The following is a 23,393-nucleotide window of genomic DNA, read 5'->3' as shown; positions in this document are numbered from 1 at the left end:
TGTCACTCACCTGGGAACTTTTGGTTAGTCACTGGTGGCTCTGGCACTTTTAGATTTAGGAAACTTTTATTAGTGATTTTACCCAACTTAGTTAGAAGTCTTTCTGGAAGGTCCTACAACCTATAAACAGGTTTTTCATGTAAACTTCCTAGAGGCCCAAAAGTCATAGTGTGTACAGTTTTGGCACTAAATATTGATATACTTGGAATTCTACCCTGTAAACCATAAATAGATGCTGCTGTGAAGCAATCCATAGGATTATAGGTCAAGAGCTGGAAGAGATTATAGAGATTAACTAGTTCAATCTCCTTATTTACAGATGAGGAAAATGATCCTATAGAGATTTAATGACTTGCTCTGTGTCACTTAGAGCTAGCAGTTGAACTCGGGACTTTTGGCTGCATTCATTGCTCTTTTTTATCATCCTGCGCTGCCTAATTCAGTTCACAAAAATTCATGTTCCTACTGTGTGCCTAGGCATTGAAGGAAATAAAAGGTTTGGCAAAGATAGTCAATAAGTATTGATTTAAGTACTTCTTTTGTGACAGGTGCCAAAAATACAGAATATAAAATTACATATTACCAGGTGATAGTTTTCTGTTCTTTGTATAGAAAATTGTTCATGTTTCATGCTTGTCAGGTTTGTAATAATAAGAAAAATTTTAATGAGAAAAAAAGAAATCATTTTGGCAGCAATGTGGAAGATAGATTGGAGGAAGGAGGAACTTAAGGAAGGAAGACGGAATAGGGAATTCTTACAATATAGTTAAAAGGTGATCTGATATGATTTCTCTCTCAATACAATCAATTTAGATCAATGTATAGCATGGGAACAATGTAAAAACTGACATTGCTTTCTGTGGAAGGTGGGGGGAAGGGAAGTGAGATTAGGGGAAAAATTGTAAAATTAAAAAATAAATTAAAAAAAGAAAGGTGATTTGAGTCTGAACTAGGGTGCTGACTGGAATGGAGAAAGAGATGGATTTGAGAGATACTTGGAGGTGGAATTGACAAGATTTAGCTGTGGATTGAATATGGGGTTTGAGAGGGTAAAAAATGAAAGATGACTCTGTGTTTACAAACCTGTGTTCATAATGGGAAGGATGGTGGTGCCCTTGATAGAAATAGAAAAGTCTGGAAGAGAGGTAGGTTTGGAGGAAAAGAGAATGAGTTTCAGTTGCAGATAATTTTAAGTTTGATGCTGATGGGACATCCTATTGGAGATGTCCAGTGGACTTTTTGTATTAATGAGCTGGTACTCAGGAGAATAACACTAGATATATAGATTCCTGGATCCTAGTTATTAACTGGCAGAGTTTTCAAAGACCATTGAATTCAGCCTACTTATTTTATGGATGAGAAAACTGAGGTTCAGACTGGTTGACTTACAGCTAGTAAGTATCTGTGACAGGATTAAAATGCTTTGTCTTCCATTACACCATGTTACAATTTTGGGATCTGGGAAACCTTTGTAAAGAAATAGAGAACTAACCTAGCCAATGAAGTCACTGAGAGAGAATGTAGAGAGAGAAGCAGGTCTCATACAGAGTGTGGGGTATATTCAAATGTGGTAGTGGTGGTGAGAGTGATGATCATCAAGCAGAAGAGACTGAGTAGGTTCCTCTGACCTTTCTGTTGAGAAATGTGTTTGCAGAAATAGCTGTGATATAAAGCAAGTAGTTCAGAGGTGCCAGAAATGTGTTAGGAGAGATCTAAGGAGGGGAAAAGTCATGATTGGCTGGGAGGGGATCAAGGAAAGTCTATGTATCTGATCTTTGTAATTGAGTAGGACAAGATCACTATTAAAACTTCCTTGAACCCTCCAGAGTCATCAATCACTATAAGAAGTTTCCAAATCCAAATGACTGACTCACCATAATATACTCTGAGTGACACTGTTTTTACCTAGATAAAAACCTGCCTAATCTAGGGGGTGGGAATGAGTGTCTGAAAGTCCTGAATTTTCTGTAAACAATTTGAGCTTCATTTTTCATCCACACTACACAATTCAGTATTCTTTTCATTTTCTTGTTTCTATGATGATAATAGGAGTCCTACCTCTAACACATACTGGCTTTGTGACCCTGGGCATGTCATTTAATTTTTCCCTGCTTCACATCCCTCTCTAAAACTTAAAGAGATGGGGCCGACTTGTGAGTTTCTTTTTTCCCAGTGAAGACACAAATCTAGTCCCTGTCCCTAATAATAGAAGTAGAAATGCCAAATACATCAAGCCTACATTCCTTGGAATGAAGAGCATTTACAATTTAGAGACCTAGGGAAAGAAGTCAAAACCACATGGAACCAGAAAGGGGTACTTAAGTTGCCTCAAAGATTCTATGAGTGAGCTTATAGATGAACATATACTTCAGTTCATTTATTCAGTTATCATTGCAGTCATTTTATCAACCTGTACAGTAGTTCATAGGACACTGAACAAAAAGGAGGTAATAGTTGGATAGCAACTTATCTTAGAAAAATATGAGAAGGCTATAATATATTCATTCCTCTGTGTGGTAATTATTCTGACCACCAGTAGCTGATAGAGAAGGTAATGGTTGAATTGATGGGTAGGAATTCAGCAGGATTTATGTTTTAGGAAGGGAAGGCATTTTGGGCATAGGGTAGAAGAGCATAGGACAAAGCTTAAGTTGTTTAGGAAGGGCAGCCATTAGTTTTGGTGCTCTGAAGTATAGAGTATTTGCAGGGTAACCATGTGAGACCTGGCCAGGAAGGTAAGTTGATATCAGATTGTGTAGGGGCATGAATGTCAGGATAAGGAATTTGACTTTTACTCAATTGGCAGTAGGGAATTATTGAAATATTTTGAACAGTGGAGTGACATGACTAAATAAATCTGTGCATAAGGAATATGATAAGAGTTTGAGAACTGAAAGAGACCTCAAGAGTCTCTAGTCCAACCTCTATACAAAAGAAATCTCCATTGTAACATACTTGACAAGGTTTCACCCAACTTGAAGATTTCCAAGGAGGAGGAATCTACATTTCTTTAGCTACTTCTTCATTCTTCTTTTGGACTGCTCTTAATTTTTAGAAGGTTTCTCTTGACATACTTAAATTTTGTTCTTTGAAGCTTCTACTAATTGCTCCTGGTTCTGTCCTCCAGAGTGATGAGGAGTCTTCTTTGAGTTTGGTCTTAAAAATAATAATTAAATTATTAAATATGTATTAATCTTTAGAGTTTGTCCTAATAAGGAACAAACATAAATCCAGGGCTTGACCTTAAAAAAAGAAGGGGTAAAATAAAATTGGGTTAACATATACATTTATTAATATTTCTCTAAGCTTGCTGATTATGCTGGTGTGCTTGGTGGTGATGGTGGGAGTCTGTTAGAGAACCAAACCCTCAAAACCTTTTCACAGCTTGGAACTCTAGTTCTTATATGTATCTATTAGAAGGTGGGATCTGAAAAGCTACTTCTCCATCAATGAAGGGTTCAATTTAGGATGAGGCTGGATATCAGACACACCTACTAGAAGATATGTCTAGGACATGCCAGGGGATGACTCCTTTCAAATACAAGATCTTTGTGTCTTATCAGTTTATCCTAAGACCTTTGCAAAGGTGAATCTTCCCCTTCAGGATGTCCTGACCACCTACTGGCTCTGGGTGATAGGGAGCAAGTCACTAAATCTCTTTGTGTCTCATTTTCCTCATCTGTAAATGAGTTTGAACTAGAAAATCTAACTTTGATCTAAATTTATGATTTACAGGGTAGTATTCCAAGCATATCAGTAATTCTTGCCAAAAATTGCACAACGCTATAATTTTCAAACATCTAGAAAGTTTACATGTCCTTAATCACCTCATCTTCGCTCTTTAAGCCATACGCCTCATCTACATACTCCTCATTACTTCATCTCAGCTCTATGAATTACCACCCCTCTCATCTACTTATTCCTAATTACCTCATTTTCTTGCTTCTTTAAAAACTCACCTCCTTAGTTGTATTGTGGTCTCCTTTCATGCTCTTGGAGACCGTGATTCCCCCAAATAAATTCTCATGCCCCCATAGCATTTTCTTTACTACTTATCCCCTAATGGCAGTGGCTGCTGTTGCTAATCCTTTTGGGATTAGTTGATTCCAATTCCCTTTATTTTTTCTCTCCTTAGCTTCTGCTAACCACAGTAATTTATAATAACTTTTTTTGTCCCTAAATTCTTCTGAGTCAAAAGTGAATCTTTTAAGTAAATTCATTCACCAAATTTTCTGCCAACAGTATCCCCATCCTTCCAGTTACTTAGGCTAACAATTTCAGCATAATCCTTGGCTTTTCACTCTAACTCTATATATCCTTACTACCCTGTAAATCATCACAATATCCCTTCAATCTAACTCTTTATCTATATTCACACAGCTTCAGGCTCTTATTCTTTCTTGCCTGGAATATTGCAATCTCTTCCTAATTGTACTGTCTGCTTCAGTGCTCTCCTTTTACCTATTCACTCTTCCCACTGTTGCTAAAGTGATATTCCTGAGGTGCAGGTCTGATTTACACCATATTCAGTAGATTTCAGTGATTCCATGTTACATCTAGGATCAAATATTAGCACATTTGTTTAGCTTTTAAAGCCCTTTGTAACCTATGTCCAGCATACTTTTCCAAGCTTATTATATATCAGTCCCCTTCTGCCAAACTAGTCATCTTCCTGTTCTTCCACACCTTGTCTTTCCACTGTTTGGTACCAGTGTTTGATATATACTTCTACTTCATTTCCTTTTCTTGGAATATCTTGTTTCCCTTTGTTCTAGGGTACCCTTTAATCTGAGGCTTTTCCTGATTCTATCCCTTCCCTATAATTTTGTATTTTTTTTCTTATAATTATTCACGTACATGCTATAGTCACCTTGCCCCCCCAATACATTGTAAGCCCATTGTAAGCCCATTTCACTTGGTTTTTGTATCCTTTATTCTTTTTTTTTTTTTTAGGTTTTTTATTTTTGCAAGGCAAATGGGGTTAAGTGGCTTGCCCAAGGCCACACAGCTAGGTAATTATTAAGTGTCTGAGACCGGATTTGAACCCAGGTACTCCTGACTCCAGGGCCGGTGCTTTATCCACCGAGCCACCTAGCCACCCTTGTATCCTTTATTCTAAACCCCTCTCGGAACATAACCTATTAATTGTTAGTTGGAATAGAGAAGGACATGCAAAAAAAGAAAAGTATGAATAGAGAGAGAGGATCAATACCAGCAACTGATTTATGGTGGTCATGGGGATTTGGCACCAGATGTCTGAAAATGAATTCTGTCGTGCAGATTTTCTCCCAGGTAAGTAGACTTTTATTGCAAGGGTACAATAGGCTAGAGCTTGGAGATGTTCTAGCAAAGAGAGATTTGAAACATGCTCTTTTATATATAATTAGAGTAAAAGAAAAGGAAAAAGTGTTCCCAATTGACAATTAAATCTGTCAAGGTCAACTCTGGATACCAGAAGTGCCCCCAGGAATAGATGGTGTCAATGAAGGGTAGTTAGCAAGGGCAGAATTTGTAATTAAGTAATAAACATGCTTATAAAGGTGGGCTTTTGGATGGCAAAGGAAACCCTAGACAGGCCAGGTGCTGAAAACAAGTTTTTAAGTCTCTAGGCAGGCTGGGAACTTGAAATAAAAAAAAAAAATAAAGAAAAAAAGATAAGTTTTATGCATGTCAAGAGACCAGGAGCAGAGGACACTAATAAGGGTGGTCAGAAGGCAAAGGGACCTTGAACAGGGGTAGAGGTAGCAGATCCTGTAATTAAGTCATAGCTAGAATTTGAAGTGTTTTAGCAAGGACACTCAGAGAAGATCATAATGTTGGGGACCTCCTCAATGGGAGGGGTGGATGAGCGGGGAAAAAGTTAAAATGACACACCATATATTTTGATCCTGAGTGAATTGGAGGTAGATGTGAGTTTAGACTTTGGTTGAAAGGTAAATCATTTCTAGCCTAAAGGCAAGGCAATCTATAGATTAATTACAGGTCCTATTCAGCCTCATATTCCAAGGCTACTGTATTTGGGGATGCTTGATGGCCTACTTTTTTGGATTAAAGGGCATAGTTGTCAGTTGATTACTGCCTTTCACTTAAATAAAATCTTCAAGACTTATGTTCTGGTTCCCTCTTCATTCTCCATACCCTCCTCCTTCCTCCATCCCACAAATTTTATTAGTATATACTGTCCTAAGTTTTGAGTTATGGTAATTCATTTATGAAATATTTAGATTATCAGATTTCCAAGCCCCTATAGAACACTGAATTTCAAAGAAATACATACCAACTGAAAGTGACTATAAGTTTACCAGGATTTCTAGTTACTTTAGTTACTGTAGTTACATCTTTAGGTGGGGTCAAGTACAGCTCATTATATCATGGATAAGAACTGTGGGATGTTGAATGGGAGGAAGGTTAAGAAGAAGCCTTGGCTCTTGTCCTTCATTATCAAAGATGACCAAAATGACATCACTATGTTTGAGACAATTACAGTGTGTCTGACTGTGGCTGCTCAGACCAATAAGAGCTCAGAATGCTGTACCACAGATTGGGTACAGATAGTCCACATGAACACCTGGGGTGGGTACTCTAAACTTTCGTATGTCATGTTTCCTTTGAGCTGCTTCAATTCTGCCTTCCTCAGAGAGCACCCTCATGGAGGAGGACATGCCATGCTGAGAAGGTCTTATGCCAGGTATCTCCCATGCTTTTCAATCAGTTCTACAGTTTTTAAGAAAGACCTTCAGGGTGTCCTGGTATTGTTTCTTCTGACCTCCTTGTGAGTGCTTGCCTTGTGTGAGTTCTTCATTAAATAGTCTTTGGCAGGCATAAGTCTGACATTCTACCAGTGTGCCCAGCCCATCATAGTTGCATTCTCTGTAGTAACATTTGAATGCTAGGCAGTTTAACTTGAGAAAGGACTTCAGTGTCTTATATCTTCTCCTGCCAGGTGATCTTCAGAATCTTCCTAAGACTATTTTTTTTTCTGGAAAACTTTTTTATTGTAGGTGAAGCGGGGCAGCTAGATAGTTTAGATGATTCCAATCTTGTTGGCAACATCTAAAGCATCATAATCTGAAGAAGGCCAAATGTAGGCCTTCTTCTCTCCATCAGGCCAGATCAGTGTGCTGACCTTCACCACATTGATATCATACAGCCTCTTTACCACCTGCTTGATTTGGTGCTTGTTGGCCTTGACGTCCACAATGAAGACTAGGGTATTATTATTCTCAGTCCTTTTCATAGCAGACTCAGTGGTCAAGGGGAACTTAATGATGGCATAGTGATCAAGTTGTTTCTCCAAGGGTCACTTTTCCAAAGGTATTAGGGCTGCCTTCAAAGTCTTAGTGTCTTGAGTCTCTGGAAAGTGGGGGAGGTTCGGATCTTCTTCGGATCTTCTTCTTTTAGTGACTATGGAGGACACCTTCAACACCACCTTCTTGGCCTTCAAGGCCTTGGACTTGGCTTCTGTTTTGGGGAGGCAATCTCTTCTTTGCTTTCAGTGCCATCTTGGGGAAAAGGGTCCTAAGGTAATTTAAATGGAAATGATTCAGTTTCTTGGCATGGTGCTGGTAGACTGTCCAGGCTTCACAGGCATACAGCAGTGAGGTCAGTACAATAAGCTCTATAGATCTTCAGTTTAGTAGCCAATCTAATACCTCTTCTCTCCCACACTTTCCTTTGGAGCCTCCCAAATACTGGGCTAGCTCTGGCAATGCCTGTGCCAATCTCATTGTCAATGTGTACTTCCTTGGAAAGAACACTGCCAAGGTAAGTGAACTTGTCCACAATACCCAAAACTTCTCCATTTACTTTAAGTGATGGTTCCACATATGGATGGCGTTGTGCTGGCTGATGGAAGGAGCTTAGTATCAAACCAAAAATTCACCTTTCTAAGCTCTCTCTCATTCCACCTCCCATCACTTATAATTATTTCCCACAAAGCCTCTGCATTGAAAGATTTTCTCTCAGTTGTAGAATATTGGAAAAGACAAAATTAGGTATCTCTCAGATCTGTTGGCTTTTTTTTTTAAAGAAATTGGTGCGATTCCAAAGGAAATTGACAAGCTTAGGCACTACCTTATTATGTGAAATGGAACAGAAGTGACTCATTCTGCCTGGTTGTTGCTAAGTGCTTTTGATAAAGCTATAATTACCACTTAGCCACTACCTGAATTTTATGCCAACCTGAACAAATCAGTCCTAATTTTAGTAAAGTGAAAGAAAAATTATTCACAGCAGAACAATTTTATTTGTGTTATCATGAATGAATCCATTTCAGAATCAGAGAAATTTAAAGCTAAAAGAGATTTTAGAAACCATTTTGTCTTCACTTTCTCATTTTACAGCTGAAGAGACTGAAGCCTAGAAATTACTTGTCCTAGGTGACATTGATTAATGACTTGAGACACAACCCAAACTCTAGATTACTGACTCTTAGCCGTGTGCTCTTTCCCTGTTCCAAAATTGGGTCTGAATGACTGAGTGAATTTATTAATCACTTATTATGTGTAAAGAATTGACAATTTAAATAGAAAATTGTAAACAATCGCTATTCTTAAGGAGCAGATAATTCAGATAAGAGATCTAAATCTAACTACAATTCTGTGCATTTTCAGGGGCAATTGCCCATGACTGAAATTCTCTCCCCTCCTCATCTCCACCTCCTGGCTTCCCTGACTTCCTTCAGATCTCCTCTTAAATCTACAAGAAGCCTTTCCTGGTTCTGCTTAATACTGATGCCTTCCTTGCCTATTTGAAATTACTCCTTATGAGCCTCTCTGTATCTTGTTTTTACTCAGTTAATGTTTTTATTATCTCTCCTATTAGATTGTGAACTCCTTAAGAACAAGAACTGTTTTTTCATTCTATAGGTGACAGATAGTTGGTATTTGATGGAAATAGCTAGCTAGCTCTTCTCAGGTATTACTTTTCTGGATGATGACTTCAGGGATTTGACTGAAAGCACAGTTAGCTAGATCTGAGAAGGCTATTTCCAGAGCTCATAGGTTTAACCTGTTCATTGATGGCAGTTGGCCAGAGGAATAAACATGAATAATTATCTTTAGAAAAATTTTATTTTGATCAGTCTATAATGTTACCTCAAGTTACCTTAGACTTGACTGTATTCAAAGGTTTTCAACATAACATAATGTGATTTACTTGGAATATATAGTATAATTCTGATTATTTATATAATATACTTTATACCCTATTTTGAATATCTTTGTGCCATCTTCTGATGTATGGATCAAGCTAAACTATTCTTAGGATGGTTGAGTTTTTGTTTTCCTTGTGAAACACAACTGAAAGGAGCAGCTAGGTGACATAGTGGATAGATCACTGGCCCTTGAGTCAGGAGGACCTAAGTTCAAATCCAGCATTAGGCACTTGATACTTAACTACCTGTGTGACCTTGAACAAGTCACTTAATCCCATTGCCTCACCAAAAAAAAAAAGAAACCCAGTTGATGTGATAATATGGAATATGACTTAGGTTTCTGAAGGAAACTTAGAGCCTGTGGACCATGAGCTCTGGTAGGTTTATAAAGATTTTTGAGTACATACTGGATAATGAAATGTATATGTTGTCCAAGAACCAACAACTTTATCTAAGTATGAAGAAACTCAGAAGGTTAATGAAAAATTTTTCCTGTAATCACTCAAGCAACAAAGAAGGCTTTTTTATCTTATCTTTGAGAATAAAATATGTTGGTTAATTTTGGGATATGGAGGAGATCCAAACTTGTTTTTTTCATATGTATAAGAGGATTCTCAGTATGAAATTTCCTTCAATGAGAGGTGTTTGGGGTGTTCAGAAGGACTAGCACCTCTGGTTTGAGGGCTTGCTGAGCCCTTTTCATGGCTACTCATATCTTCAGTTGTCTACCTTCAACTCTTACCTGTGGTTCCAAGAACCTGTAGCATGCTAAGCAGTTGTACCTCAGTAAACTAACTCAGCAGATGGGCTAAACCTGGTTGAGGCTAACTAACAGGCCGTAAATCTTGAGTTAGTAAAATGTCTATCCAAACAGGTGAAGATTCCTTCCCTCCACCACATTAGGAGGGGCCTATGAGAACAATTTGTTCAAAAAGCCTTGAAGGTAGCTGAAATAGACTCTGTGGAATGCTTTGAGTTTTGCCAGACAAGAAAGATGCCAAGGTCATTTGCTGCATATCACCAGTCTTCCTGACTTTGTCTTGCCAATGGATTTCAATCATTCTGGAAGACAGTGTGACTGGGGATTTTGTGCAACTCTTCCTCAATTAAATCCAATTCACCCAAGACAAGAAATCATCCTGACATCATTGGTATTCTTCAAAAAACAAAAGACAAACAACAATACCAATGAGTTTATCAGCTCTTTTCCATATACAGTTCATGCAATTGCCTGGGACATTGGATATTAAATGCTCTTGCTAATGGTTAGTTTATATCAGAAACAGGACTTCAGTCTATGTCTTCCTAACTTCAAGACCAACTCTCTTATTAGAAGATATTTAGAGATGAAGGGTCCTTAGAGATCATCTAGGGCAACTTACTCATTGTATAGATGAAGAAACTTAAGGCCCCAAGAGGCTAAGTGATTTATCTTAGGTCACATAGACAGTGTCAAAACCTGGTTTAGACCTATATCCACTGACCCTTAAGCAATAACTGTCTTGCCATTAGACCATGATGCTTCTCAATAAATATGGCAGATTTTTAAGTGGGTTTAGTTTAAAATACTCTACAATGCCAGTCCTGTTATCTCACCAGCCCCATTATTCTGTCCCTAACAAAGGATGTGAATCTCTAGTTAACATATGCTTCATTTTGATTTGTGATCCATTATGGCTCTTTTAGCCATTAATTTGTTCAAACTCTTCCCTAACCTGAGTCTTTAGTCTTCTTAGAATAATGAGTTCCAGAAGTTTACTACCCTCATTGTATGACACAGTAGTTTTAAGACAAATAACATTACATTTAGAAACTTAGATACCTCTCTAATACTTGGTGAGCAAATCTGTGGTAACTGATCCCATCTCTACTCAATTTCTTTACAGACTGAAAAGCCCCAAATATTTTTTCTATGTCATTGGTCATATATTTTATACAGATACTTCAATTTAGAGTAAGAATTTTTAACCTTTTTTTCATGTTAAAATCTTTTGGGCAGTCTGAAACCTACTGATCCATTTTTCAAAATATTTTTAAGTGCATAAAATAAAATACATAGAAATATAAAGGAAATCAGATCTTAAAATACAATTATCAAAATGTTAAAAAATAAAAATCCACAATCTTCCAAAGCTTTCAATGACTTCTTAGATTTAGAACTTCTGATTTAGACAATTGGATAATTGATAGTTTGAGTTTCACTTTAGCCACATATTTTCCTAAAAGAGGTATATTTTTGTTTGTTTCCTTTATATATTCTTCAAAATCAGGGACAGATTTTGTTTTTAGCCTGTAAATACTATACAGTATTAGAGTAGTGATTTACTTTTATATCTCTATTAGAAATTATTTCCATTTGCCAAAACAAATTGAAATATCTTTGGGAAGAGTATCATCTCTAATTCAGTAAGTTAATAAAAAATATTTGGGCATTGCTTTTCCTATCCTCTATGAACAAATCTCTTCAGAGTCAGGAATTTTAACTATTAATTTAAAACATTTGTGCTTTCTGGATATATATATATGTGTATTATATTGCTCCCCAACATAGGTCCCCAAATTTGGCTATCTAAAATTAGGGCCTGGCTGGTGGATTACACCAGGGATGTAAATAAGCTGCAGCACATTGCCAGGCATGTGTTATGCAACAGAAATGATGGATAAAAGACATTATTAAGGACATGTGTGACTAAAAAGGAAGGGGTGCTGTGCATGTAGAGAGTGTGAAGGAAAACAGATGGACAGCCCAAATGTTCTCTGTGTCCACAAAACATTAAGAGAACCAGAGGAGTGTCAGCAGCCTGATGGATGGATCCTTTTTGGAAATTTTTATAGTAACTAGTATCAATGTGGATAGAACACAGGGCCTGGAATTGGGAATACTTATCTTCCTGAGTTTAAATCTGTCCTCAGACACTAGTGGTGGGACCCTAGGCAAGTCACTTTACCTTGTTTGCTTCAGTTTTCCTCATTTGTAAAATGAATTGGAGAAGGAAATGTCAAGCCACACCAGTATCTTTGTCAAGAAAACCTCAAATGGAAACAGGAAAAGTCAAATACAACTGAAACAACAAAATAACAACAAAAAATGGACAAGAATCATACAGGATAAGAAAGTGAGGAAGAATTAGTGGTTGAGGGAATATCTACATTAGAACACAGTTCCATTGAAGTATTTCTTATAAATGTGTACTGTATTCAGAAGTGAAACAAAGATGCCCATTATCACCACTATTATTCAGTATTGTAATAGAAATGTTAACTATAACAATAAAAGAAGAAAAAGATATTGAAGGAATTAGAATAAGCAATGGGGAAACAAAATTCTTTGGAGATGTTATTTTTAGAGAATCCTAAAAAAAATCAACTAAAAACTACTTGAAACAATGAACAATTTTAGCAAAATTGCAATAATAAAATAAACCTACATAAATCATCAGCATATCTACATATAACCAGCAAAGCCCAGCAGCAAGATACAGAAAGAAATTCCATTTAAACTAACTGTAGTCATCATAAAATACTTGGTATTCTACCTGCCAAGACAAATCCAGAAATTATATGAACACCTTTACTTCACACAAAGTTAGATTCAAATGATTGGAAAAATATCAATTGCTCATGCATAGGCAGAGCTAATATAAATAAAAATGACAATTCTATCCACATTAAATTACTTATTAAGTGCTATTCCCGGCAGACTGCCAAAAAAAATATGTTACAGAGATAGAAAGAATAGTAACAAAATTCATCTTTAGGAACAAAAGGTCAAAAGAATATCAAGAGAATTAATGAAAAAATTGCAAAGGAAGGTATCCAAGTTGTATCAGACCTAAACCTATATTAAAACAGTGGTCAAAACTGTTTGATATTGACTAAGAAATAGAGTGTTGGACCAGTGGATAGACTAGGTGCAAAAAATCCAGTAGTAAATGACAATGGTAATCCACTGTTTGATAAACCCAAAGACTCCAGCATCTGAGATAAGAACTTGCTATTTTGACAAATACTGCTGGGAAAACTTGGAAAATAGTATGATAGAAACTAGGCATAGACCAACATCTCACACTTTATGCCAAGATAAAGTCAAAATGAGTATATGATTTAGACACAAAGAGTGATACCATTAGCCAATTAGGAGAACACAGAATAATTTATTTGTCAAATCTGTGGAGAGGAGATTATGACCAAAGAAGAGATAGAGAAAATGAAAATACAAAATGGATACTTTTGATTATATTAAAAAAATTTGAAGAAATAAAACCAGTGCAACTAAGAAGGAAAGCAGAAAAGTGAGAATACAGCTAGTATTTCTGATAAAGGCCTCATTTCTAAACTATGTAGAGAACTAAGTCAAATTTATAAGAATACAAGTCATTTTCTAGTTTATAAGTGATCAAAAGGATATGAACAGATAGTTTTCAGGTGAAGAAATTAAAGCAAAAGTCATATAAAAATGCTCTAAATCATTATTGATAAAAGAAGTGCAAATTAAAACAGCACTCAGGTACCACCTCACACCTCTCAGATTGACTGATATGACAAAAAAGGAAAATGATCAGTGCTGGAAAGGATGTGGGAAAAGTGGAACACTAATGTACACTTGGTGGAGTTGTGAACCAATCCAACCATTCTGGAGAGTAATTTGGAACTATGCCCAGAGGGCTATAATAAAACTACAGATACTCTTTGATCCAGCAATGCCACTACCAGATCTGTATCCCAAAAAGGATAAGAAAGAAAAGGACCCACATATACAAAAATATTATAGCAGGTCTTTTTGTAGTGGCAAGGAATTGGAAATTGAGGACATATCCATCAGCTGGGGAATGGCTGAACAAATTTTAGTATGAGAATGTAATGGGATATTTTTTTTCTGTAAGAAATTATGAACAGATAAATTTCATAAAAACCTGAGAAGCCTTATATCAACTGATGCTAAGTGGAGTGAGTACATATTAACAGCAACATTGTGTGATGATCAACTAAGATCAAAGACAATTCTTATTCTTTTTTTTTAAGGTTTTTGCAAGGCAATGGGGTTAAGTGGCTTGCCCAGAGTCATACAACTAGGCAATTATTAAGTGTCTGAGGTCAGATTTGAACTCAGGTACTCCTGACTCCAGGGCCAGTGCTCTTTCCACTGTGCCACCTAGCTGCCCCCAAAGACAATTCTAATGATCAAAGACAGTTGTAAAAGACTTGTGATGGAAAATACCATCCATATCCAGAAAAAGAACTATGTAGTCTGAATGTGGATCAAAGCATACTGTTCCCCCCCCCCTTTTTTTTACTAGGCAATGGGGTTAAGTGGCTTGCTCAAGGCCACACAGCTCAGTAATTATTAAGTGTCTGAGGTCAGATTTGAACTCAGGTACTCCTGACTCCAGGACCAGTGCTTTATCCACTGTGCCACCTAGCTGCTTCCCCTTGTTTTCACTTTTTAAAATTTTTTATATTTTTTTCTTTCTCGTGATTTTTCCCTTTTGTTCTGATTCTTCTTTCTCAATATGACTAATATGGAAATATGTTTAACATGCTTATACATATATAATCTTTATCAGATTATTGGCTGTCATGTGGAGAAGGGGAGGGAAGGAAGGGAGATAAAAAAATGAAAAATCTTTTTTACTCCTTTAATAATCTCAAGCTTCTCCTAGGAAAATGGACCATTTTTTATACCTATAGTTCTGTATATCTTTGAGACAGGAAATACAATCACAAGGACTGAAAATGAATATCAACTAGGCATATTGACACATGCCTGCAATTGCTGCTACTAGGGAGTCTGAGGTAGGTAGACTTCTTAAGCTTAGGAGTTCAAGAGCTGCTGAAGGCTCTAGGGCATTGGGTGTCTATATTGTTTGACATTTGTGTGGTAACTTCATAGGATCTGAGGTCCACTAATTGATTTTTCAATTTAAGTCAACTCTAAATCTTTCAGAAAATGAATATTGAAAACTATCTTTATGTATAATTAGAAAAATATTAAATTCAAATTAAAAAAATCTATAGGGAAATTTGGGGGAAACCAGCCTGATTTTCACTAGATACCATAATGGAATTATATAAGCAATAAACCTTAATTTGATGAGTAACTAAAGAAAAAAGCTGAATTCTCAATTTCAAATAAATCTTAATTGATTGTGAGGAATGGAGTGTGGTTTTATTTCCTCGCTTACAGAACAAGCCACTGCTGTTAAAAGCTGAATTATCACCTTATTCTTTTTTTTTTTTTAAAGGTTTTTGCAAGGCAAATGGGGTTAAGTGGCTTGCCCAAGGCCACACAGCTAAGTAATTATTAAGTGTCTGAGACCACATTTGAACCCAGGTACTCCTGACTCCAGGGCTGGTGCTTTATCCACTGTGCCACCTAGCTTCCCCTACCTTATTATTCTTAAGATACTTTTGTTCTTTCTCTGGGAGACTTTGTAATTAAACATATAGGTCAACTCAGTCTGGAAATGGCAGATTATTGTTATATGTCTTATACCATCGTCATGACTTTGGACAAGCCACTGAACCTGTCTGGATCTCCATTCTCTACTGTGTAAAATGAAGGGATTGAACTAGATGCCCTTTATTGTCTTTTCTTACTCTAAATTGTTGGACCTTATGATCTAAATGATTAAGATTTTCATTAAAGGACTATTTGTGACTCTGTCAAAGTAGTAGATTGGGCAAGTGCCACCAGTTCTTATCTGTGATACCTTTTAGCTGTAGTGCATGTTTTAGCTTTATAAGATTCTTAAATCATAAAGGTTTTTAAGAAATCAAATTTATTGCTGTTTTTTCGATATTATGCAGTCCTAGTGCAAGATGTAGAAAACATTTTGTTTTTATTGGACAGATCCTGGTATAGCCAAATACTTTTAATAGCTTTTATGAAAAATAGTTGTTGGTTAGACTAAATGAGAGAATTAGGGCTTTATTACATGCAAACTGCCTGGTAGTTTAGATAGATGATACATGGGTTGCCTGAAATGAGCACTCCCTAAACTAACATGGATGTAACTCTTCTCTAGCATGGTAGACAGCACAGCAGTCATCACCTGGTAGTTTATTTAATTTGCTCTATCTCAGGAAAGAGTCTGCCCTTCTAATAGGAACATACTTCTGTCACTGACCCAAACAGTTGTCAGTTGCTAACTAGGGTAGGACCTTCCCTCCAGAGTTGTGTGTTCTTTTAATATAATGTTTGAGAAGCCAGAGTCAATGTGTTGTTATGTTTTGGATATTTTAATTAACTAGAAAAATTATTAATGTCTTTTTTATATCATACCATTTCTGTGTGGTCATTCTTTAGACATGGGGACTATCCTTGTTGCAAAGAAAATGTTAAACAAAACCAACCAGGCTTTCTTGAACATAAATAGAAAACCACTTCTGACAGCATATTCTTTATTCTGTTCTACTGTGTCTCCTCTTTCCCCTAAAACAAGAATGGTGCATTTCTATTATTTTTCTCAGAGGTTGATATTAATTCTAAGAATCATAAAGTTTGACTTTGCTTTAGTGTTTTCATTTATTATTGGAATCATTGTATATTATTTGTTGTAGTTCTACTTGCTTTAAATTGTAGTACTATTCAAGTCTTCTCATTTGTCTCTGAATTCCTCTTATTTTCACAGTCATTTTCCAAGTAATGAGTCCAACTTTAGTTATTTTTAGTTTTGTAGACCTTTTTTCTTTGACCTTCTTGAGATATATGCACAATTGTGTGACTGCCAGGTTGAAAGGACAATTTTGAGTAAAAGTGTTACTTTTAATATTCTTAACACTTTGAGGAGACCTGGGAATAGGAGAGAAGAAAGTGTGTGTGTGTGTGTGTGTGTGTGTGTGTGTGTGTCTAAAATTTGTACAATTGTCTTATATCAAACTTGTTTCCTAAATATCATCTCATGTGTTAACAATTTGCCCAAATGTGTAAAATTATTGAAGCACGGTAACTTTAGATGTGGAAGACGCTCAATTTAAGATCATTGTTACATAGTTAATTGCAGGACAGCTGATTGGCAGATAATCCAGACTCACTCTTCTGAATCATCAAGTGGATCTGTAGCCTTTCTCTAAGTTGTTTGATTCAGTTGACTTAAGTATCACATTCACTAATAATTTAATGTTTTGAAGACCCCCAATTACAAAGAAACTTCCTTAAATGTTGGTCTTTTAAAATGCACTGTCATGATAAGAAACTTTTTCACAACTTCATGTTGCATAATATAAAGGTATTGAGTAATATTCTCTGTAGGAAAAAAAATTTTAAGTAAACTTTTGAATTAGAACTTCACATTCACTTCAGCTTTTAAAACCAATCTTGTTTTTTAAAGTCTTATTGATGGTCTTTTGCTTTTTAATACCACAGCCATCTCGTAATTAACCCCAACAACCCAAGGGTGCCCTTTTAAGAAAAATATTCTGCAATACTCCTTTAATAATCTCAAGCTTCTCCTAGAAAAATGGACCATTTTTATACCTATTTTATACTGATAGTTCTGTATATCTTTGAGACAGGAAATACATTCACAAGGACTGAAAATGAATATCAACTAGGCATATTGACAGATGCCTGTAATCCCTGCTACTAGGGAATCTGAGGTAGGTGGACTTCTTAAGCTTAGGAATTTGGAGCTGCTGAAGGCTAGGGCATTGGGTGTCTATATTGTTTGGCATTTGTGTGGTAACTCCAAAGGATCTGAGGTCCACTAGCCTGAGAAGATTGATGTTCCTGTACCAGAGTGAGATTGGGTATGAGAAGAGTTGCTGCACTTCTGATGTGACTGAAAGAGAAAATCAGTCTTATTTTAAAAAAAGAAAAAGAGAAAGAATGTCATAGAGCAATGGGAAAGTAGAAGGTGGGTGGGTGTTAGACTTCAGTGTATAGTCAATGAGCACTTTCACAACAGAAAAGGAGTAAAATGTTGTCAGGGAAGTGTAGGGTAGGAAAATAAGATGGAAAGTCCATGTGGTAAGGGGGAGGGATGACAGATGAACAGCTTATGTACCCAACTGGATTCTTGTGATAGTAGGAGAAAAGGAGTAAGGCATGTTGGGCTAACCTCCTGTGGTAAGGAGTTGCCCAGGATAGCAGGCTTGTATAATTGGAGAGAATAGCCACATCAATGAGATCACATATCCATTTGAGTACTTAAGAGTTCACTTTTATTAAAATCACCATTGCCTATTAACTTGTAAAACGATGTGTGAATTTCCCCATATCTGTCACTCTGAGAAGTCAGTCTTGACATTTCCCTTTACTGACATCTCTGATTGAGCCATAAAACTCAGAAATGATTGAATCCCTATTTCTAGGATTTCTCAGTTTGTCCCAGTGGTGCTCCACTAAATCAGGTAATGTTCCCATTTTGTATTGGTAGATGAGCCACAGGAGTGACTGTGGCTAAAGAATCCATCACACTGCAGCCAACTTCTTGCTGAACCTTTTCAGAATTAATAAGGCTTGTTGCAGGAACCTTTCCAAATTGATGATATTTACTAAAGCTTTTGCCTTGCAGTATACCCTTCAAGAACCCAGTCATCTTAAAGCCTCAGTAAAGCTTCATGTAGAACTTTCTTGGAAGAAAATATTGTCCTCATAATTAAAATTCAAAAAGTTCTCATTCATTTAATAGTTTTTTTTGACTTTAGCTCAAATTAACAAATAGGGGAAATTTTGATTGGTGTGACCCCAGGGATTTGCCTTTTACTTAGAAAAGAGTTACTACCAAGGATTAGAGAGGAGTTGGGTTGGGGAGGGAAGAGCTCAAGCTGAGAATTTCAAGTATTTCTGTTGATTTTATTTTGACTTTACAATGAGAATTCATTTTAACATATATTTATTGATCATCTTTTATGTGCCAGGCACTGTATTAGAAGCTAGGAATAAGGAGATAAAATGAAACTATCTTGACCTCAAGGAGCTTATATAGTCTTCCAGAATATGTGAAATTATAATTGTGGTATTTATTTCTTAAATATAATCTGGAGCTATAATCATTTGACATAATAGCATAGATCTAGCATAAAATTATTTCTTACATCAAAGATTTTAGCAATTCATAGTCTGCAGGAGCTTTAGAGCATTTTTAAACCTTAGTGATCCTTTAAGTTGCTGGAGTCTAGCTCCTTGAATGTGATTTTAGAGACCTAGAGTTTCAAATACAGTTATCCCTTCTACATCAGAACTTTCTCCATTATAATTTTGACATATCACAAAAAAAGGCAGGGAGATGTCCAGCTTAAGAATTAAGTGGGGAATTTGGGGGGAGTTTTGTGGGAGTCAGACAGTATACCAAGGCCAACAGATGCAAAGCACCTAAGACAAGATACTTAGCCAAAATTTTACAGTAAGGTACTGTAAACATTCCATAAAAGAAAAAAAAAATTCAGACTTCTGTGGTATGAAGGGAGGGCCAAAACATTTTACATGGATTTTCCAAATTTTACCCCTAACCCCCAAGATTTGGAATGGATAACTGTACAGTTTCTCCCCCACCCCATTTAATAGTATTTTTCTAACTATATGTAAAGATAGTTTTCAGTATTCACTTTTATAAGATTGAGCTCTAAATTTTTCTCCCTCAAGACAGCAAGTAACTGATACAGATAATAACATACAGTCATATTAATCATATTTCCACATCAATCATATTGTGAAAGAAACAGAACAAAATGGAAAAACCATGAGAAAAAAACAAAAAAGTGAAAATAGCATGCTTCGATCTATATTCAGATTTCATAATTCTTTCTCTAGATGTGTATAGCATTTTCCACATGAGTCTTTTGAAATTTTCTTGGCTATTGTGTTGCTGAGAAGAGCTAAGTATCATAACTGATCCTCACACAGTGTTGCTGTGTCCAGTAGTCTCCTGGTTTTGCTCACTTCACTCATCATCAGTTCATGTAAGTCTTTACAGGTTTTTCTGAAATCTGCCTGCTCATCATTTCTTACAGCACAATAATAGTTGATTACATTCATATATCACAACTTGGGCATCCCATCACTTTCCAATGGTGAAACTTTAGAAAGCTGAAATGAGTGGACAGCAAACAGGATGCTGATAAAGTATTTTTGAAAACTGGATTTTTAAACTTCTCAGTTAATCTACTCATAGTAGTTGGGCCAGTGAGCCACTAGTAGCCTGAAATGAAAGTCTGCTTACATTATTAATGCCATCATATATTTTGTTTGTTTTTATCCATACATCTTAGTTGTTTTACCAGAGTCACTCTTGTGACAATGCCAGAAAAAAGAAAAACAGTGGACTAAAATTTTAAAATCTTTATATTGATATTCTTTTTGTATGTTGCTGTTTTTGTAGTTGAAGATCTTATTCATGTCAGTGATTGTTATCTGTCTTAGGGTATGGATTAAAAACAAACACTTGAAACAATTAGTGTCTATTCTTTTTTTTAATTAAAGATATTATTTGAGTTTTACAATTTTCCCCCAATCTAAGTCCCCCCCCACAGAAAGCAATCTGTCAGTCTTTATCCTGTTTCCATGTTGTACATTGATCCAAATTGAGTGTGATGAGAGAGAAATCATATCCCTAAGGAAGAGACAAAAAGTCTAAGAGATAACAAGATCAGACAATAAGATACCTGTTTTTTTTTTCTAAATTAAAGGGAATAGTCCTTGAACTTTTTTCAAACTCCTTGGCTCTTTATCTGGATACAGATGGTACTCTCTCCTGCAGACAGCCCAAAATTGTTCCCGATTGTTGCACTGAAGGAATGAGCGAATCCTTCAAGGTTGATCATCACCCCACCCCCATGTTGCTGTTAGGGTATACAGTGTTTTTCCAGTTCTGCTCATCTCACTCAGCATCAGTCCATGCAGATCCCTCCAGGCTTCCCTGAAATCCCATCCCTCCTGGTTTCTAATAGAATAATAGTGTTCCATGACATACATATACCACAGTTTGCTAAGCCATTCCTCAATTGAAGGACATTTACTTGATTTCCAATTCTTTGCCACCACAAACAGGGCTACTATAAATAAATACAAGTGATGTTTTTACCCTTTTTCATCATCTCTTCAGGGTATAGACCCAGTAGTGATATTGCTGGGTCAAAGGGTATGCTCATTTTTGTTGCCCTTTGGGCGTAGTTCCAAATTTCTCTCCAGAAAGGTTGGATGAGTTCACAGCTCGATTGGTGTCTAGTCTTAATGGTATTTATATTTTGGCTGTCTGTAACATAAATAGCATCTCACCAATCCATAATATGACCAGAAACCAAAAAGTACACAATAAGTACCCTCTCACTTCAGGTATATCATAGATATCTGTGTGACTTTGTGCAATTTATTTTGCTACTTTGGGGCTTAGTTTTCTCCTTCATAATAATGAAGGGATGATCTTATTGGCCCCTCTCTGTTCTTACATGACAGATATTTATAAAACATCTACTACTATTCAAACATTTATAAAAAGGACAAAAACATAGTACTTGTCTTCCACTAATTTACTTTTTTATTTGATTAGTTTTATATGCATTAAATGCATACAAAATACTTTCTTTACTTATCCTCTTGTTGTACTGTGTCTTCCAGGGTGTTTGATTTAGACCTAGCCCCTACTCTTCTCTCTTTCTTCCTTCCCCCCCCCCTCCATTTGTCCTGTGCACAAATGTTAAAGACAAAAGTACATATATTGAAGGAGGAGAGTGGCAACGGTTCAGGAGTTGATATGGAAGAAGCACCTGAACTATGTAGAGAAAGAAGCTAGGGATTCTGTGAGCTGATGGGATGAGGTATTACTTAGGAAAAGGGGAATAATAGATAATAATAATATATAAAATATATAAAAATAATATATAGGTTTTTAATTTATCCTTTAGGCAATAGGAAACCACTGAAGTTTATTGGATTGGAAATATCTTGATCTCCATATGTGTATGCTTTCAGAATACCTACTTGGAGAGCAGCTAGGCATCCTAGTGGATAGAGCACCAACCTTGGAGTTCAGGAGGACCTGAGTTTAAATCTAGCCTCAAGACACTTACTAGCTATGTGACCTGGGCAGGTCTCTTAATCCTGGGGATTGCCTTTCGGGGAGGGGGGAAGAATACCCTATTTGGAAGCTGTTTAAGGGATAACTTGCAGAGGGGAGAGACGAAGCAGGTAATACAGTTGGAATACTGTATCAGTGGTAGTCCAGGTGAAAGTTGATGAATGCTTTTAATAGGTTTAAAGGCTTTGTGAATGGAGAGAAGGGGGACATATATGAAGGGTACTGTGAAGATAGAATCCACAAGACTTGACATTGGATCAGATAAGAAAGTGAGAGAAAGGGAAGAATCAAAAATAATTGTAAAATTAGGTGGCCACCAGGATGAAGAGGATGCCATCAGCAAAAAGAAGCATTTTGCAAAAGGGGAAAGATCTGTTTTATAAATGTTGAGTTCTAGATGATTTATGAAGCTTCAGAATACAGACAATTGATTATTTGGAACTGTCATTCAGGAGAGAGATTAAGACTGGATATATGGATTTGAGAATCACCTGCATAAGGAATGATGTCAAAGGGCGTCTAGGTGGTGCAGTAGATAGAGCACTGGCCCTGGAGTCAGGAGTATCTGAGTTCAGATCCGGCCTCAGACACTTAATAATTACCTAGCTGTGTGGCCTTGGGCAAGCCACTCAACCCCATTGCCTTGCAAAAACTAAAACAAAAAAAAAAACCAAAAAAAAAAAAAGGAATGCTGTCAAACCCATGAGTGCCAATGAACAGATCAACTAGAGAGAGAGAGAGGAGGATCCAGGACAGAGTCCTAGTGTCAAGAAGCCAGCCAACCAATTTTTATTAAGGGCTTTCTTTGTGCCTGACTGGCACTGTGCTATACACTGGAGATAAAAAGGCAAAAGCAAGGCTCTTGCAGACCTTGAGTGCTCCCTTTCTAATGGAGGATATACTGTGTAAAAGGAAGAGAGACCATATAGGGAGGAGGAGAACCATGGAACCAAAGAAAGACTGTCCAAAAAAAAAAAAAGGGTGGTTGACATGGTCTGAATTTATAGAGAGGGCTAGACAGGAGAAGAATTGGACAAAGGCAGTTCTGTCATTCCACAAACAGTGAGGTACCATCATGTCTAAAGACAGTGAATATTTCAGCTTGAAATGCTGACATATAGGAACATTCAGTGGGTGCTATTCAGCAGTGGCTTTTGTAAATGCCATGTTATGGAAGAGAAGGAAATCTTTTTTTCTCAATTTCATTCAGTGGCAATGCATTT

At 36.6% G+C, this 23,393-nt stretch overlaps 1 protein-coding gene across 5 annotated transcripts in view; it reads left to right on the top strand.

Annotated features, from left to right (window-relative positions):
- TEX2 (testis expressed 2) overlaps positions 1 to 23,393 on the top strand; it is a 166,914-nt gene that overhangs the window by 52,196 nt on the left and 91,325 nt on the right. The gene's annotated exons all lie outside the window — the stretch shown is intronic.

Source organism: Macrotis lagotis, chromosome 2, assembly GCF_037893015.1.
Source record: "Macrotis lagotis isolate mMagLag1 chromosome 2, bilby.v1.9.chrom.fasta, whole genome shotgun sequence".
NCBI classification, from domain to species: domain Eukaryota; kingdom Metazoa; phylum Chordata; class Mammalia; order Peramelemorphia; family Peramelidae; genus Macrotis; species Macrotis lagotis.
This window is presented reverse-complemented; position numbering and strand designations above follow the sequence as displayed.